This window comes from Haemaphysalis longicornis, unplaced genomic scaffold, assembly GCF_048455015.1.
Source record: "Haemaphysalis longicornis isolate Haplotype H1 unplaced genomic scaffold, Haemaphysalis longicornis Haplotype H1 scaffold_7, whole genome shotgun sequence".
Taxonomy (NCBI): Eukaryota; Metazoa; Arthropoda; class Arachnida; order Ixodida; family Ixodidae; genus Haemaphysalis; species Haemaphysalis longicornis.
Window position 1 is genome coordinate 191,538,290 of NW_027526422.1, and position 18,539 is coordinate 191,556,828.

Genomic DNA, 18,539 nt, shown 5'->3' on the forward strand with positions numbered 1-18,539 from the left:
TTTGGGTACAGAGGAGGTGTGTTTTGACATTGAGAGATTCGAATGGACAGGACACGGGATGGCGACATGGGGCGTGCAACGATGCAAGGGCAGGAGACTTTGGAGGTGGGGCCGAGGCCAAGGTTCGAGATCATGTTTGTGAGAAAAGCTTTTGTGTTTGGATACGTACTCGTACGGTAGTTAACAGATTGCAGGCCTTCGATAATGGCATCGGGGGAAGACATTATAGAAGCCGCCCTTAATATTATTCTGCGAGCTGGGAGCGATGAAGACGTGTTCTTTAGCTTTTGTGGCATTTTGTGTATGGAGATGTGCCCACATATAAATATGTCCAGAAGAGAAAATAATTCAATTCCATGAGAGCGATGAGCCTGTTGTGAACGAGATGATTGTATACCTACCCGACGTACGAGTTTTTGGAAATGTGCATTACTTTAATTTTTAGGCGTAATATTTTTCGTGCTTGTGAGGTAGGTGAAATGCTGTTTTTTTGTCGCAGCTTATAAACATTTTGGTAAGATATATTTTCAGTATATATATATATATATATATATATATATATATATATATATATATATATATATATATATACATATAAATATATATATATATATATATATATATATATATATATATATATATATATATATATATATATAGCCCAAATTGCAAGCTTTGTGCGTTAAAGCACAGTCTGTCAGTTTTGATGCGTTCGTTTGAGAGGTGGTTTTGCCATTTTTGGTCGCTTAAGGAAAGGGCTTTGAAAAGGAACCTCGTTAGCTATCCACAAGTCAACCACTGTTCAAAGGTTCACCGTCGCATCACCCTCCAGTATGAATTCTTCGTCCCTTTGTTTCATATATAAAACGTTCTGCATGGTAGTTTTCATAACTGTTTTTCTATGGCTAATGAGATTTAGAAGGTACATCGTAGAACGTTGGGAGATTGTAGGCCTTCAGAGATGGCATTTTAGGATTCCTGTTTTTGATACCACGTGCGATTTGTTTTCCGCAAAATCATATATGGGTGATAATGAAAGTGGGAGACCCGAAAATTGTATTTGCCAGCTAATATCTCAGCCAAGGATTCTCGCGTGATCAAAGTTGGAATATCGTCATCCCAAATGGCTTGTATAACGCCGGTGTGACAGGTGAGCTTGACGAGCAGACCGTTTATGGTTATGTACGAAGGTGTTTCTTTACAATGGAGCTCTGTGGTCAACCTGGCAGTTGATTAATCTTAGGCAATATCATCCGTAACAGTCACCGGGACGCCGTGGTCACAAATGAGCTTCCGAATGTAATCGCACCTTCTGCATTCCGGGCATACATTTGGAAATGGCGTGATTAATGGACCTATTGCAATGGCAAGAAAACACGCGCACTCACCTAAAAGCAGCATTGCAGGGTGTCCGGTCGGAGACTTGGGACTTGCGGTGTCTACACTGGACCCTGCCCTAGGTATTGTGTGGTACTTAACACTGCCTTAAACAGGACACTCTTGCGATTACGTAAAGAGTTCATGTTTTTACATTTATTTAATGTCGTAAAAGAAAAAAACTGTGCGGCACGATTTAGGCAACACATAAGCGTTATCAATTTTTTAAGTGCGAATGCACTTCTTAAGCGAGCCTGAATCGTCCGCCGCCGTTGTCCACATAGCAACAGCTGCGGGTGCGCGCGCTCCTCGTCTTCCTCCTCGTCTTCCCTAGCAACGGGGGGAGATGGGCGCGCGCTACTCTCCTCCTCCTCTCTCCGCTCACTGACTGCGGGTGTTGGGCGCCTCCTCTCCACTTCGGGCGGGAGAGCTCTCGCTCGCGTAGCGGGCGCTCCGCATTCCGACGCGTGAGGGCGCTCTAATAGCCCTCGCCGTAACGGCGGGCGCTACTCTCCTCCTCCTCTCTCCGCTCAGTGACTGCGGGTGTTTGGCGCCTCCTCTCCACTCCAAGATCACGATATCCACCGTAATCGCGCAATCAACAACCGTGCATTCGCACTTACACACTCTCCCCCTCGGGGAAGTGCGAGGGAATTTTTCTTATATTGACTACACAGCTTTTGAGGTTACCCAGTACAAGTTTCTTTTACTCGCTTTTTAACCACTGCTCTAACGATAGAACAAGTACTACAATTATTTATGAAGTAATACACTTATTTTTCATCATCACATCCGGAACGGTTAGCTCTTTTTAGGATCAGCGCTCTTTTAAGAAGCATGGATAATAGAGCAAACTGCTTAATCGGCCAAGTAAATACCGCGATAAAAATATTTTGCCCACACGCACCATAACCACTGTAAACAAAACCTTGAAACGGCAAATGCAGCTGTGCAATTTATTCAGCAATATGGAAAAGCAATGTCATTTCTTCACACGCAGACGGACCACAACAAATCCTTCTTTTATTGTTATTATTTCCTCCTTTGTCGATTAATCACGTGTAGTGACAAATTTTTCGGCGCCGCCTTACGTAGTCGTTACGCCTTCAGTGGTGCTCTCATCGCCGCCATCGCTAGACGTTTCGATTGACCCAGGAGTTCCTTCGGTGACACCCTAGATTAGTGTGAAAGAAAAAAAAAAGGATACGTGCTGTGTGAAACGTTATTTTACGAGTTCTACGGCGCGATTTTTTTACATACATTTTTTTTTTAGTTTTGCATACTTCACACAATTCCTATTGCTTTTGTTTTGAGATATTTCGACTCTATAAAAAATGTCGCTCATTTTGTTTTCTGGAAAAGTATAGCTTTTTTGTGGAATCAATGAGTGCTTTATTGTTGGGTTTCCGGGCAAAACTGTAGACGGGATATTTTGACCGAAGAAAAATATTTTATGGCGGAATTATAACAGTAAGACGAACTGTACGCAACATAAAATAGCGTTTTGTTGAATATTAAAGAAAAGTATTCACAAAAGCCCTGTTTCTTTATGCCGTGTTGACTGGCTACAGCAATTTGGCGAAATCGTTTTTTGTAGTTCGCGTAGATCACGAGCATTCCATCAAATGATCATGCTAAATTATGGAAGTTGTGGAATTTTGCAAACACGTAATTTTTATTGTTTATGTGGTTTCACGCGCCGAAACTACACCTGTTATGAGTCTTGCCGTGGTGGATGGCACCGGATTAATTTTGACCACCTGGAGAGCTTTATTACCGCCAAAATCTCCAACCCACGGGCGTTTTTGCTTTTTGCCTGATTCAGAAATGCGGCCGCCGTGGTGGCGAATCAATACCACGCTTTTTGGGCTCAGTAGCGCGACGCCTTAGCCAATGAGCTATCGTGGGGCGTACAGCACATAATTTTGACCTCATGTTAGGGGAACAGGTCACAGTGTTTTGAGAGTACTGTTGTCAGTAAAATGGAGGTAAATGAGATTTAGGTACCTATTTTCTGTTACAGGTTTTTTTTGCTGTCGAAATATCATGCATAAAAAAGTGTATTTATTTGCTGGGCTGCGCAACAAGGACTAAAACAATGTGAGAAACTGCAATGCGCTGGCAAATATGCTTACGGGTGTGGTCGTTTCGTTCTCTCCGCCGCACCCTTCATGTCCGCCTCTATGATGATGATGTCCGTGTCCTCGTCGTCCATGGCCTGAAAAATTTCAGCCAGCACGAACTCTCAGTACGCGCAAATGCTTTTTAAAGATATTCGGAAGAGCTTCTATTTTTCACAAGCACTGATGCTCCGTGCGCTTCGAAGAAACCAAGGCTAGCACCCTGCCACATTCCTTTGCAACGTGTTACAAAGCGTACAGAATGAAATGATTTGGCTCGGAGAATTTCATTTCTTGTTCGGCCAGGGGTTCTTCTAAAAATGGCGACCATCCCTGGCTGAGAAAGTGGATGTCCATGGAAGGGTTCGTAGACGACTACACATGCAGATGTGGGAGAGTATTAAATGGTCCTCATCGTCTCGACGGGCTTGTCATTTGTGCCGAGCTACTTTGTTGGCAGAGCCTTACGCATGCGCTCGTCCTCCAACAACGTCAAGCACCCTCTTCGCGACCAGCTGCATACCTAGTCTTTGTGAGGAACAAATAGAGGGAGGGTCCCATTGTTCGCAGGCGCCTTATCACCTATCGTCAGGTTGGAGGCTTGTTTTCTGGTTTTTTAAATAATACTGAACTCTGTGCGGTATGCCTGATTGCAGAGACAGACTGCGCTGGGTTTCTCTGGCGACAAATGCTGGGTCCTGCATAGCCAGATGGTGCGCTTGGCGTCTTGGGCGCAAAATGCTGGGTCCTGACGTGGCTTTTTGTTTACGGCCCGAAATTCTCTCACCAACGACGTACTTTATAAGGAGCAATATTCTATGTTTCATAAAATGAAGAGCTTTGCACACCAAAGGCTAACTAATTTTGGGTCTGTTTTTTTCGGAAGGAACTTAAAAGTAAGTGTAAAAACTCGGCGTCCCATTGGGTAGGGGATGTAGTAAGATTTACGAGGGTGCCGACGGTAGCAGAGATCGTTCGTCTCCTTACCTTCTCAAAAGCATGGCTTAGCATCAGTGGGCGCTAACGTGAGAGATAAAAGTACTTGTAATGCACAAAAGACTTCTCACGGATTCCGCCACTTTTCAAATTTCGATTACACTTCCCCTCTTAACGAGTAGGGTTCATTTGTGCTTAGGATGAAGGCATAATGGAATCGGCTTCTGACTTTGCGGCTACACGACTCGGGAATAATTTTTTTTATGTCAGCTTAACTACATTCATTCTCCTACATCATTATTTTCCCTACAAAGTTGGTTTGAAACAAATAATAACCCAGTATTATAGTGGTATATCTGCAGGTTGGAAAAACGTCCAGCGCTGCAAGCAATTCTTTAAAATATTCTGAAGGCTTCGGTGTTACAGTGCTCTAGTATGTGAGCGCATTGCACAGGAATTCGCAGCCATAGCAACGGCAACAACTGGCGACCTAAAACTTGTCTTACGACCGTCAAAGTTACGCTCGCATGTAATAGTAGAGTGGTTTCATTTATGTGGCCGTCAAAAGTCTCGGATGTCCCTTCTTTTACTGCTGCTAAACTATACTTGCTTCTATAAAATTTTAGTAAATTTTTACTAGCGGTTTCCTCAGGCCATTAGGTTCTATGATTGCTCTTTGCACCCCGCAACTAGAACGCGCTGGTTAGGGCCTGACGCTCCTCTCTGTATTTCAAAACTGTTTCTAGCGAAATCGAAAGTGTTCTCTCTTATCCTTAGATTACACATCCTGGTAACCTACATATTTTACAGGCCCTGATCAAGCCACGCTTTTACTTTGAAAACTGTAAGTAGTAAAGACAATGATAAAACAACCAAGCAGGTAGGCTGTGCTGCAATAAAACATCGATAGTATAACTTTCGTCTGTCTTAAAAAACATCATGGTATTATGGCCATGAATATTGATTAGTTTCAAGTCATCGCGATACTACTGCCATTAAAACAGCCACGAGAGCACGCGGTCGCCGCCAGATGCTTATTCTGACCCAATAGCATCTCTATGTCGTCGTCGATGCCACCTTTGCAACTCTTTGCCGTTAGACTGGTCCCGGAGTGACATCACAACTAATGTAGTAAGGCTGCACAAGACCATTACTGCCAAACAACGGCGGAGACTTACGCGTGTTGATGTTAAATCAGCCCTCGTATGTTGTAGACAGTCATTCTAAATCACTGTTTCGGTGAGTAATAAAAGAACTGGGATAGGCCTTTAATTCCGTGGTCTAATTGCTTGATCCATAAAAGCTTATTGTTCTTTTACAATCCGTCCCTGTGCTTACGTGGTGTCTGGTGGCGCACATGAGCGTGAGCACACAGGTTAATGTGGTTAGGCTTACCATTGTTGCTTGAAAATTTCACCAGGTGGCTTCCGTTCGACAAGGTTCAGTTGCATTGTTGTAAGTCATTAACTCCGAGTGATAGGGTACTCGAGTTTATGCAACTCTTTGTCTAGACGTGAGCGTAGTGCCTGATGCAAATCCTAGTTCTGGCCTCTTCCCAGCAAATATATAGGCACAAAAGGTTTCGGAAATATATGCTGAATGTTAGACTTAAAACAGGAAACGAAGTGACCCTTGATTGATTGTTGGGCTTAACGCACCGACGGTTCTCAGGCGATGAGGCGCGCCATTATGAAAGATTCCGGAGTAATTTGCACCACCTGGATATCTTTACGTGCGCCGAAATCTCGAACACACGGGCGTTTTTGCTTTTCGCCTCCATCTGAAAAGCAGCCTTCGTGACCACGAATCAAACCCGCGTCCTTGATCCCAGCAGCACAACGGCATGGCCAATGAGCCAAAGAAAACAAAGTGACCCTTGGCATTGCTTTTATACAAGAAAAAAATGTACTTGAAATAATTGTTGAGTGTTCTTGTTCTTGTCCGGGGACCACAAAGGTGCGTACGAACATTTATTTTTCGTTTAACCTTTTGAGGCATCGAAAAGAGCAATTAGGGGTCGATCGTGGGGCTGCCTGTAATGGTGGTCAAAATATTCCCAAAAAGTTCATGAAAGTAGTTGCGTATTGGCTTCATACTCACCGAGCACGGCCGCTGTGAAAGAAACCAGCAGAAGGAAAACGACGGCCTTCATTGTGCCTAAGGATTTCTTTCCTGACGAGCTGGTTTTCATACGTTGAATGGCGAGGTGACAAGCGTCCTTTTATGGGAAACCGCTGCACTTATTTGCCCACCTGCGATTGATCATTTCCTGGGAAGCACGTGACGTCTTCGTGCACCAGTGGCAATGCTACTTTTGTGTCTATTTTTATAGCCACGTGCACCAAAGGACTGCGCGGGTTGCAGATGGCAATCATGATCTCATGCACGTACGTAGGAAGCGCATAATAGAAAAAATATTTCGGCATCAGCCTTGGTGCTCATTTTACCCTACGTAGAGGGACGTTGCACGATTTCCATGAGAAGCGTTCACTGCTTGATTCGTTGGAAAAAGCCGCAGATGAAAAAACAAAAAAAACGTATAAGAAAGTCTTTTGCAACGTACACTTCATCCCCAAAAAAGCTAAGAAAAAAAAACCCGCACTATTCGGAGTGTGGTTGAAGGATCCTGTGCATCAATCACCAGGCTGCGGTAGTGACTCGCATTGGTGCAACCCACCGGGAAAGCGCGCGAGGATCCACCGCGTATGGTAAATGCAGCAGATTTATGTTACGTTCGTATACACGTGTTTCCTAGAAAGCGAACCACATGGCAAACATATTTCATCCTTTATTTAAAGAAATACAAAAAACTACAATCCGTTGAACGATAACGGTGGTGTGGTTGTCATTATCCGAACCGATTGACAACGGGCGTGCTTGGCGACCTACGCTCGAGCAGTTTTAGTCTACTCTACAACCGCCATTTCCTTGTGCCAAGTAAACGTCAGAGCCACGGCGGCTGCCATAAATTATCTACATTTGGACTATTCTACTTCGCTTCTGCAACGGCTCTAGTTCGCCCGTAGCCAAAACCTGCTCGCGCTATTTTAGGACATGTAGGACACTAAAGTACGCAGTTTCTTTGGCGGTTCTGGTCCGTTAAATAGGACAAAGTGATCAGATTTCTGAGATCCCCCAAGGAAGCTTCACGGCACTGCTACACTGGCTCCTATGACCATCCGTAAAACCCAACTATATCTGGTGTAGGCAAACTTGTCGCCTTCGTCCCGTGCCGCGCTAGTAGGCGGATAGAGTTAGGAACCTAACATCGTTATTTAGGGCTTCTACCCACTTCTAAACACAGTCACAAATTTAGAGGACTGCACAGAGGAGAGTGCGGACGATATTTAGAGGTTTCTACACACGCCGGGTGGGTCAACAGTTGACAGTACTGTCCTCAGTATCAGCTCACGGTCCGATTTCGGAGCCATGTTAGTGCGTAGCACTTTAGTTGTGTTAGGCCGTACACTTTCGCGGCCACTGATGTGGATTGGCATCAGCGTCGGTGGTGTAACCTAGGGAAGACAGAAAGAAAAGGGCGAAGCAAAGTCTGGCGAAATTGTGAGGGGGAGCGCAGTATTCTGAGCCCGCACGAGACGCTCCTCGGTGGCGACGCATGGCGAAATTGTGAGGGGGAGCGCAGTATGCTGAGCCCCCACGAGACCCTTCTAAGCGGGGGCGCATGGCGAAGGTGTTAGGGAGAGCGCAGTATGCTGAGCCCGTACGAGACGCTCCTCGGCGGCGACGCATGGCGAAATTGTGAGAGGGAGCGGGTGAGACATGCTTGGCGGTGGGGACACGCTGCAAGATGGCGCAATATAAGCGCATCCCATCTTACGCTCGGCTAAGATTTGCGTTCAATTCTCGAGAGAGGGTTAATTAACGCCGCCGGCGTAGAGGCTTACCATCGCTGCTGGGTAGAAAACCGACGAGTGAGTGCTGGCTCAGCGTAATGCAACACTCCGGAGCGAGTGCTCATCAACGCGTGAGGACACCGGTGGATGTGGTTCACGTCCTCCTCGTTGCGTGGCTCATCCGAACCATGTGACATTTGCGCGGGGCTTCAAACACGAGTAATAACAGCATGCTCGGCAGCGACGATGCGCTGCAATTGGACAGAAGAGTAGCACGCGCCGCTGTGGGTTCGTTGACCACGCGATCACTTCCTGAGATGAAGCAGCTATGCACCGTGACCGAAAAGACTGCAGGTCGTCCTGCGCGAACAATTCGGGTTTGGGAGTATGGTAATCGTCCGCCAATTCGATTCGTAGAAATCGGGCGCACTTCGATGTCGATTTTTCAGTGTGACCAGTGGGCCAGACTACTTTGTGTTCGGTTAGTCAGAAATGTAAATAAACGTCTGCAGGAGACGGAATCGTACCCTCAATGAAGTCAATTCATGGTATTCTTCGTGTCCTCGTACCTTGCTTCAAAAAGCTGCAAGTGTGCCTAAGGTGTGGTACGGTACGGCAACTTTATTGATAGGGCCTGCAGACGGCTTGTCACCCTGGTCTTGTTAGGGTACTTTGCCGCGACGCGGCCTCGCATTCGTCTCGGTTGGCGTCGCCTCTACTTCGTCCGCCGTCCCGCTTCTTCCCCGGGTCGACCACGCCTGTACCTGGTCTGGGGCGGCAGTCTGCCCTCGGTATCGCTGGTTCGATGCCTTTCGAGTGCGGCCGAGACCTGCTGGAGGGCCTGGGTCTGGGTCTCAGTGTCGTAGCTCCTCGTCGCTGCTTCTAGCAGCGGCGGGATCGTCTTCCGCGTTGCCGTTTAGTGTGGATTTTTGCTGCAGTTCCATAGGATGTGAGCCGTTGTGGCTCTTAGAAAAAAAAACTTGTTATTATCTATTTTCATCTCAGGCACACTCAAGAGTAGTTTCGACATCCTAGACAATTGAAAAAACAATTCACTTGGGTACAATATTCTAGGAGACACGAACTTGGCTTATGCAACTGTTTAGCTACAGGTTGTAGACATTTTGTTAACTCATTATTAATGCACTGGAAAGACTTGTGTTCAATGTCCTTCTCCATTTATTTTTACCTTACAGGAGTTATGAGCCTGTGCTGCGCCTACAAATAATATAGCTTGCTCCATGTTGACCATCGCCTCGGCGTAGATTTTTTTTACGATGGGCTGTACAGCTGGCATTACAGTTTAGTGAATGCAGTTTTGGGGTGAAGATTGGCGCGCTGAATACACCACGGTTTGCTTCCTAGGGTACGAATTCTCCTCTCCAGAGTCCTTGAGGGTATACGATTTCATTGAAAAGTATAATATTGCCGGATGAAAAACATATTTTTAAAGGAAGAATGTAACATGATTTTTCTGAGGAAACGCCCTACGAACCTCATTTGCCTGAGCGAATATTCAAATTCGGCAGATTATGTTTTGTGTATTACATAGCGGTGAGTCAAATAAATCTTCCTTCTAGTTGCAGAATCGTGAAGAAATTTTCTGGTACTTAATTAAATTATTCTTTCTGGTAATTTTCTGGTACTAAATTAATATTTTCGAATTACCTTAGACATAACGGCGCCAAAGGGTTTAGAAGGTGTAAAATCTTATTAACTAAGACAAGGCTTGGGGTGTGCGACGCGAATCGGTACACCCAGCTTGGCTTTCCTTTGGCCATGACAAAATGTAGTAATGGGCTAAACACCTCCTCCAAAAGGGGAGGGACCCAGGTTCGGTTGCGACAACGGAAGTGTTTTCGTTTTTCACTTCACCCGCGATCATTTCCAACCCTCATCAGAGGACGTTCAGTTTCCTGCTGGGAAGGTTGGCGTACAACGGCCTCAGTGAGGACACTAAACCTTGTTTTTAAAAAAGGAGCCAAAGCCTGAACGCAAACCGAGAAAACGCCTAGTAGTATAAAATAAGCAAAGTTTATCTTTTGTTCTGCTAGGGACAGCGAAATATAGTATATTTCGGCATGGTTTAATAGTGGCATGGTGTAATGGTGGCAAAATATTAGAACGATCTTCTCCCGAAATAAACTAAACAAAATAAAAAAAGCCTGAAAAGGGGTAATAGAGCTACGTAATCATTCTCCCCTTCTCGAATAATTAAAATAACCAAAATGCAATCCTTACAAAAGGTGAGAATATACCTACACAGTCACAAACCCGTACCAAATACATCGTCTTCACGCGATTGACTCAAAAACTAAAAACTAAAAATAAAAACGCTGCAACAAATCGTTGAATGCAAAAGTACATCTAAGTTATCAAGCGCCCTCCCGCGACTAGCTAAAAATCAATGAGAAATGCGCTGTTCGGGTTCGCGTGTACCTCTAAAACTACCGATAAAAGAAGAGTGTGCAAAACGAAGCAACGAAGTTAGGACGATCGCGCTTCAGTGAAAATGTTGATAGTTATGTATTTTTTTCGCATAAGGACATACGCAAAACCGATCAGCGCTAGCTGTGAACTTCTTGACTACATGTTCCTCCTTCGCGCTGCATGTTACCTGTCGCAAAATCATTCCGCAATGCCAACAGCTCTTTTACTAAGGCGTATAGTAAATCCTTTCAGTTGCGACGCCGCTCACCCTGCTCCACCACCCAGTAGTAGGCTTGTAAAAGGCCATGCTGTGATTGTGAGTGTATGACGCCCGTATATGCAGCAGCAAGTGTACGCGCCCCGCTGTGCAGCAAACATATTGCGTGATTGTTGCTTTTCCGCGCTTAATAAAAGGCACAAGCTAACACCCTGTCGCACTGGCTCGTGTATTCTGCACCATTGCAACGACGTGCCGTTAACTCTGAGCAAATAAACAAACACGCTTTTAAGACTATTCCAGTACGGTTAGTTCTTTTCTGTATTTCTAGGGCCGCCTCACCATGCTTTACATCCGGCTTACACATCTACCGCCTTCTAGCGGAATGAGAAGAATGCATGTGCGAAAACATTGGGGCTTCAGTGCAACAGGTGCCGCTAGTTGCTGTAAGAGACGGCTCCGCAACGATGTTTAGCGCGCTAACAACTTCTGGTTGAAAGCCGTTATATTCTATCCGACGATTGAACAAATCTGCTGATATTCATCGAATTGTTTGCTGATGTATAGCGTATCTGTGGCCGCTTGTCTATTGAGTGTGAGGTCTCTACAGACAAACTTGGCTATAGGGCTCCTGCGCTGGAGTTTTGTCGACATGCAGCGCCCCTAGTGGCCGACGCCTCTGGGTAGTACAAAAGCAGACGACCCTCGCCGCCTTCCATGTGTTTTCGATTACAAGCCAGAGTTAAAGTTGGTTGTACTTAGTTTAACCGCTTTGTGGCGTGTTTAAATGACTGCATACTGTATGAAATAGCACTTACAGTAGTTGCAGAGGCTAAACAAAATAATGTCCGCTAAAACAAGCCGATTTATTGCCTTTATTCTGAGCGAGCTGTCGAGGTCATCGCGGCGTGGGACAGTATCGCCAGATAGGGAGGTCTAGCTTCTGACGACCATTACCGTTTTTAAAGACGATAGTGTTTCTTGGGCTACTTAAACCCAGAAATTTTGATCTGTATGTATGTCTCTCCGTCTGTGAAGAGATTCAGCCACCCGGCCAAACTAAACCAATGCCGGCGCAATAGTCTTATATAGTCACAGCTAAATCTACCCGTCTAAGTCCGGTGTAATGGTTATACCTGTCAACATTGTTGAAAAAGAAGAAGACATTACGCAAATATAAGAGAACAAATTAATACAGAAGTGATGTTTGCAGTGTTCCCTTATACAAAAATCATAGATGATTGACTTTGGCGAAATTTAATACTTCATCAGCTCCAGAAAAAAAAATTCACTTTGCCGTCGCCTGCTGTCGCCCGCGCCACTATAGGTTTTTCGGCATTTTAAAGAATCAACCGGCAACAGTTACGAAAGGATCCACTAGCTGTCGCCTGCGCCACTACAGCTTCTTGTGGCATTTTAATGATTCAACCGGTAACAGTCACGAAAGGTTCCACTAGATAGGTTCCACGTTCTGCTTGCAACGCACGTGGAGTAGGGAATAGAGCACTGCACGGGCCTGATTTTAAGGCCCGAGTCCGGCCCGGGCCCGCTTTTTGAAGCCCGAGCTCGACCCGGGCCCGTAACACAAGCCCGGGCACGGCCCGCGCCCGGGCATTCATAAGCGAGCCTAGCCCGGGCCAGGCCCAGGCCCGTCGTCTTAAACCCAGGCACGGCGCGGGCCCGGTGATTTATTTTTGAGCCTAGGCAGGGCCCGCGTGTGCGTGTCCAGGCTCGGTCTTATACGATGAAGAAAATTGGTTTATTATATTTGGTCCAGTGTCTTCGTAGCAGGAAATCAGAGGGAGCATCTAGCCTGTACAGGCACGTCCTGATTTGAAACGCAAAAATTAAGGGTTTAAAATGCACGTAGTGTAGCTCACACCATCTGCAGTTCACTCCACATCGGCGTAATGATAGCTCGTATTCTTACACGAGACACCACCACCTTAAATTACCAGACTCTTAAAAATTTCACGTTGTCTCGGTCCACAAGTTGGTATTGCTGAAATTTCTTGCTTCCCATTTGAATCCATGAGTATGTGCGTGCCTTGAAATATGGTTCCTGCAGTGGTTGTTAAGCGGTGCGCTTCTCTAGCACATGAGTTTGATTCCCAGCATGGCATCCGCATTTAAATTGGTTCGACATCTAAAACACACGTACATAGACATAGGTGCACAGCTATGGGGTGTCTTAATTATTTCCTTCCCAGCTAGGGTATTCCTTGTGAGCGTATCTTTGATATGTTATACACCAAAAGATAAAATCTTGATGCAGTACCTGAAATGCCATTAAAATTACAGTATAGTGACTATCAGACCCAGCAAAACACGTTTTTGAAACAATGGGTACAACTAACATTAAGAAGCGCGTAAATGTATCCTCAGAATATTCATTCTTGTGCTCTTTTTTCACCTCAAGTTGGAACTATTACCGTTCGGGCCTATGAATTCAAGCCCGAGCCCGGCCCGAGCCCATGGCGTCCAGCCCGGCCCGAGCCCACGGATAATCGAATTCAGGCGACCTGGCACGGCCCGCGGGCCGGACCGTGCCCGGGCTTTTGGGCCGGCCCGGGCCCGTGCAGTGCTCTAGTAGGGAAACGCGGTTCTATAAACGTTGAAGTAGGGCGCCGCGATTCACGCGCGTCTTCGCTGTACCGCAGCGTTGGCATCGAGACACCCGGTTTGGAGAAGTGGAACGCGGGAAATTTAAAATGATTTATGCAAACCTTTGGCGTCTTTACCTTGGGACTAGCGCGACGCAAGATGAACAACATTAGAGGTGAGCGGGAAAGCGAAGAGAGGCATTTACTTGGCAAAAATCAATAAAGACTATAGTCTTTTTACGACATTTGCAACGAAAGAAGCAGACACGGGGCCAATTTTTCTTTTTCCGTGCGGTCGACAAAGGAAAGTTCACGAGTAGCATAAACACGGAACGCTGCTGGTAACTGCAAAATGTTGCTTCAGCGGGAGCGTGCAAGCGAACGCAAGAATAGCGCAGCCGACTCAGCTGATACTGCTGGCCTGGCACCGCCTCGACAACGAGTGGAAATTTTGTTTTCTATTTTCGGAAAATAAATTATTCCTGCGTAACGTTTTACGCCGCACGATTTACGAACGGCAGGGTACATGTATACTACCAAGTAGGTGAGGCAATAGCGTCAAATAAACAAATTAGGCGCTATTAAAGAAATCATAACAAGCACCAAATTACACGCCCGCGGCCTGCAAAGGTGTGTACTTCTGTATTTGCATAACATAGCAGCCGAATACGCTGCGCGGCCCCGAATATTTACATACGATCAGCACAGACTCTGTTAGTTATCTTCTAGTGCAGGAGTCGTCGCTAAGCATTCTGAGCGCCGACACGCCAGTTTTGTCTTCAAATGGACTTAGGCAGCGAGATTGAATTGGTCACCTCCAGTTGAATTGTCCCCCATCTTCACACTTCACCATATTATTGTCAAGTGTCATTTGAAATTCGGTTTTTTTTTTTGCGTTCAAAGCCCCCCTCCTGCTCCCACCCGATTTGCCGTCTAGCCCTCTGGCGTGTCGGCTGCATGCAACTCGGCCCTACAATTCAAAACGCTGCTGACCCTCATTCTAGCCTATTAAGTGCGAACTGGGAATATATAATGCAAGAGCATAATTAAGTAAAGTTAGAGCAAACCAGAAAAGCGAGCGGCCTCTCAGTTCACCCGACCACCTTGTTTTACCGCCACTTATTTCGGAATCGTAATACAGATTTCACGCTTCTGACGCTCGCTGCATTTCGTCACTGAGACACGCAACAAAAAGACAAGCTAACGCTGCACCATGTATTCGTAACGGCGACGCAAAACTAGCACGAACGACGCAAACGAAAGTGCACGCACAGTGGGCAGGTACGCAAAAGAGCGGCGCACCGCAACAGGCGAGCGAGCGGTCCGCCGGTCTTGCTGGCTGTTTAAAGCGCGATCATCGCCGATTGCCTTCCTCTTATTTTGTGATGGGCTGTTTTTGAAAAGTCCTTGTCACCTAGAGTATTAATGGAAACTATAAGTTTAGCTTCAAATGGTCAGTGAACCTGCGAGTGGGAGAGCGCCGTCACCTTCCCGGCACTTTCGTCGGCGCTGTAAACGCAATTAGCGCCGCAAAGCTGTTTCTCCTAATGCCAAGTTGATCGCCGGAAGAGACCGGACTCGTCAAGGATGGGCTGGTGACCATGTCACAAAACAATCCTGAAGATCGAGCTCATTTTGCTTCTGTCAACACGCGTTCCTATGGGACCCGCGCTGCTTTGTAGTACCCAGAAGTTCTGCCCGGAAGCCGCTTTCGCAGCGCCCCCTGGGCAGCGAACGAGGCCTATGAGTAGTCAAGGATGTTGGTTTATTTTATAGTTGTAAAAGCAGAGATCTCTAAGCTTTTCGTTCTGGCGTCGAGCGTTACAAAAACGCTCAGCCTAGCCGCGCGCACGTGAACGTGCGCCTCGTGAGAAGCGCCCGACGTCGTCCAGGCTTATGGGTGAGCTTGCGCCACGCGAGGAGCTCACCAAAAATGCCAAGAAAGAAATAGCGAAAGGGCGCGAGCATGGGCTTCGTGAGGAGCACCCACCGTCAGCCGGCCAGACCTTCAAGAACACTGGCGAGATCGGGGCAGCATCTCTCGCGTCATGCTCTCCTAAACAGTTCGCATGCCTCTGCGCCTAAAGTGGGAAGCACTGAACAGCTCGCGCTACAGACGTCGAGTTTGCGAAGCTGGTTGCCGCGGGTTCTATCGCGTGCTAAAGCGGTCCACTTTGGGCGAGATGTGAAAGCGTGCTAGGTATCTCCATCACTATCGCTAGGGATCTCCATCAAAGCATGCAAGCAGACTTGAGTGAACCAAGGATTGTTTTGATGGGTAATAACACGTTCATTCATTGTCTTTTTCCATTAAACACGTGAATAGCTCACCGGCATCTTCTCCACGTCGTTTTTAAAGTGTGGAATGAGCAGTGGAAAAAGGCTGGCGCTGCAAATTCTTCTTGCTAAGTTCTTAAGTGAAACGAGGAAATAATAGCACCTGTCCATACACCATATTGTAGAAGAGGCATCCAAAGTTAACGAAACACGCCACTTCTCCGAAGAGGATCCTCGGTGTCCGCAGCCATCAAAATTTAACGTATAGTGTGCTGTAGAAACAAACAAATACGAAAACCCCAAACGCTTCCTTTCAGTTGTGCATGCGAAGCATGAACGGCCACTTGAACGGTTTAGACGCATTTCTTTCAGCTCGTGTTGAAAAAAAAAGTTTTGTAATTTTTGGGTTGGAGGCGCTGGTTTGTGATCCGCTTTAATGCTTTAGAGAGACAATAGCGCCGGTATTCGTTCATGCCGCCATGTAACAGGGAAGGTGACAACGATAATGTATTCGCGGCTTGTACGTTGGCTGGTTCTGCTGCGTTCTTCAGCTCCCCTCATCTGCAGTGTACAGGCGTGGATGGCCAACTATCGCTAGCGGCGCATTTAAAGGGACACGGAAGTGATTTGTAAACATTGCCGGATTACGAGCGCAAACTGTAGTCCGGAGTCCCTAGGCCCTGTTCCGACGACTCTGAGCACGTTTACGAGAATTTTTGTAGTATAAAAATCAATTAGAAAATGCTGTCCTCCTCTCTGCACCCTCGCCCATTTTCTGTGGCGTTTTCGTGTGACGTCAGGAGGAGATGAGCTGGCAATTGGCTGCGCTACTGGGCCGACCTTCCGACAGTCAGTCGGCCCAGCGTTTCGACCGCCGGCCGCCGACGGGTTGTCGCAATTCGTTTGCTCAGTTGAAACGAAGCCAGTACGCGTTTGTGAATGAAAGAATGTGCATTTCTTCACTTTGTTACGTTCTGCACTGCATCTAGCTCCAAGTAAAAGGTCGCTTCAGACAAGCGCGGACATGCGACGCTTCGCTGACTGGTACGCCAGCAGGGAAATCTGAGGTCACTCGAAGGCGGGAGAAGTCGGCCAAGTCAATGTAGGTACTAAGGAAATAACATCGACTGATACTTTTACCGTAAAGCGTAAAACTAGGGTGCAGGAAGGCCTTTTTTTCACTGGGGGAACAAGCACAGCGGTCAGCTGCACGACTACACATCTGCAAACGCTTTTCCGTCTATGAAATGCAATTGCTAGACGTGAGATATAGTGGAAACTTGGGGGACGCTCACTGCACGAGCGCTGTACAACAAATACTCGCCCAAGCTGTTTGAAACACTAAAACTAAATAGAAATGTAAACTGGTTATACTATATATACCTTATATTTCCACTACCGACAGCGCTGGCCCGTTGCCGAGTGGTCTGGAGCGCTAGGCATGAAATTGCAATTGTTTTGCAAGTCACGAGTTCGAATCCCCGACAGTACATTATTTTTTTATAAGTTGACTTTTTCGTTTTCGGCCGGTGTGTTCTGTACTGAGTTCACCTTTCTTTGGGCAGTAACGTTCACTGCTCCACGAACTAGTTCACAGAACGCGCGCAGGCTGACAGTGGTGCGCTGTCGCCATAAGCAACGCCTGCTTGCGGGCAGTGGGCACAGGTCAGAATCAACAGACCCTTGGCCTTGTGCGAACACGATTTTTACGATACAGACATGACTGAGGCAAGCTCCAAATATGGGGGAAAAACTCATGGCATTTGAGCGTCTGCGGGCACACGGAGGACGTTCATCCACTGCGTAGGCTCGGCTAGTGAGTGCTACGATTCTAAGCCGTCCAGGGAGGCTAATCTTATGCATTTTACAGCCGACAAGATGGCAGAAGCGCGGTACGACGATTACTGAGATATCGGGAATGCCCATCCAACGATGCTGTCGGATGTTAATTAAGCACGTTGTTTTACATAACCGAAACCGAAACTTCTTTGAATGCTAACCTTGTACATCCTGCAATCAAGGTGCGTCTCCTCGCGTCGTCACAGCCTCTAGTTGGTGCGGTCGCCGCAAACCGCGCATGGTAATTGTTCTTCTTTGGGGTTTTGTAAAATAATTAGCGACTTGTCAGTCGGATAAACGTTGAAAAGTGTGCTAATTTGAGCCAGTCTACGGAGTCCAAGAAAAAATGGGAGCTTGACAAATTCACTTCAGTGTCCCTTTAAGTTAGGGCTAGGGACCATATGACGTTGTGAACACTTTTCGCCCCTCATTCTCTGAATGCCGTGATTGTTGTCGTCGGGCGTTTCCGGAGTCATTCAAATTGGTGGTCGTGATGGATGTCGCAAACTTAACCCCAGTTATTGGGAATCGCTATGTGGGGTAACGTGGCCGTAGATGTTTCGGTAGAGCCCTAGCACTGGTTTGCTTTTTGTGCGGATGATTATCTGTAGTTTTTGGAGTGCCACGTTTTGAGCACCAAGTAGGAATTGCGGTAAGCGATGTGGCTAATAACGACGACCTCAATTAGTCGCACGAGACCAAATTTCTTGTGCCCTAGGAAATTTTGGGGCACTGCGTAGAACGATGTTCCTGATTTTGTGGAGGGTATTGTGTAGTTGATGAATCGTGCATATTGCTGTGGCGCCCGATTGTATCATTAGGCCCATCACGCGAATGGTGGGGTTGACAATTGAGGGGTAAGAAGAGTACCGTGGGGGAAAACTTC

At 46.6% G+C, this 18,539-nt stretch overlaps 1 long non-coding RNA gene across 1 annotated transcript; it reads right to left on the bottom strand.

Annotated features, from left to right (window-relative positions):
* Positions 1-2,306: 2,306 nt before the first annotated feature.
* On the bottom strand, positions 2,307-6,685 carry LOC144147344 (uncharacterized). The gene is made up of 3 exons (XR_013317895.1): positions 6,534-6,685; positions 3,513-3,595; positions 2,307-2,551 (listed from the first exon to the last, which is right to left on the bottom strand). It is a non-coding gene; the product is annotated as an uncharacterized LOC144147344 (long non-coding RNA).
* Positions 6,686-18,539: the final 11,854 nt, after the last annotated feature.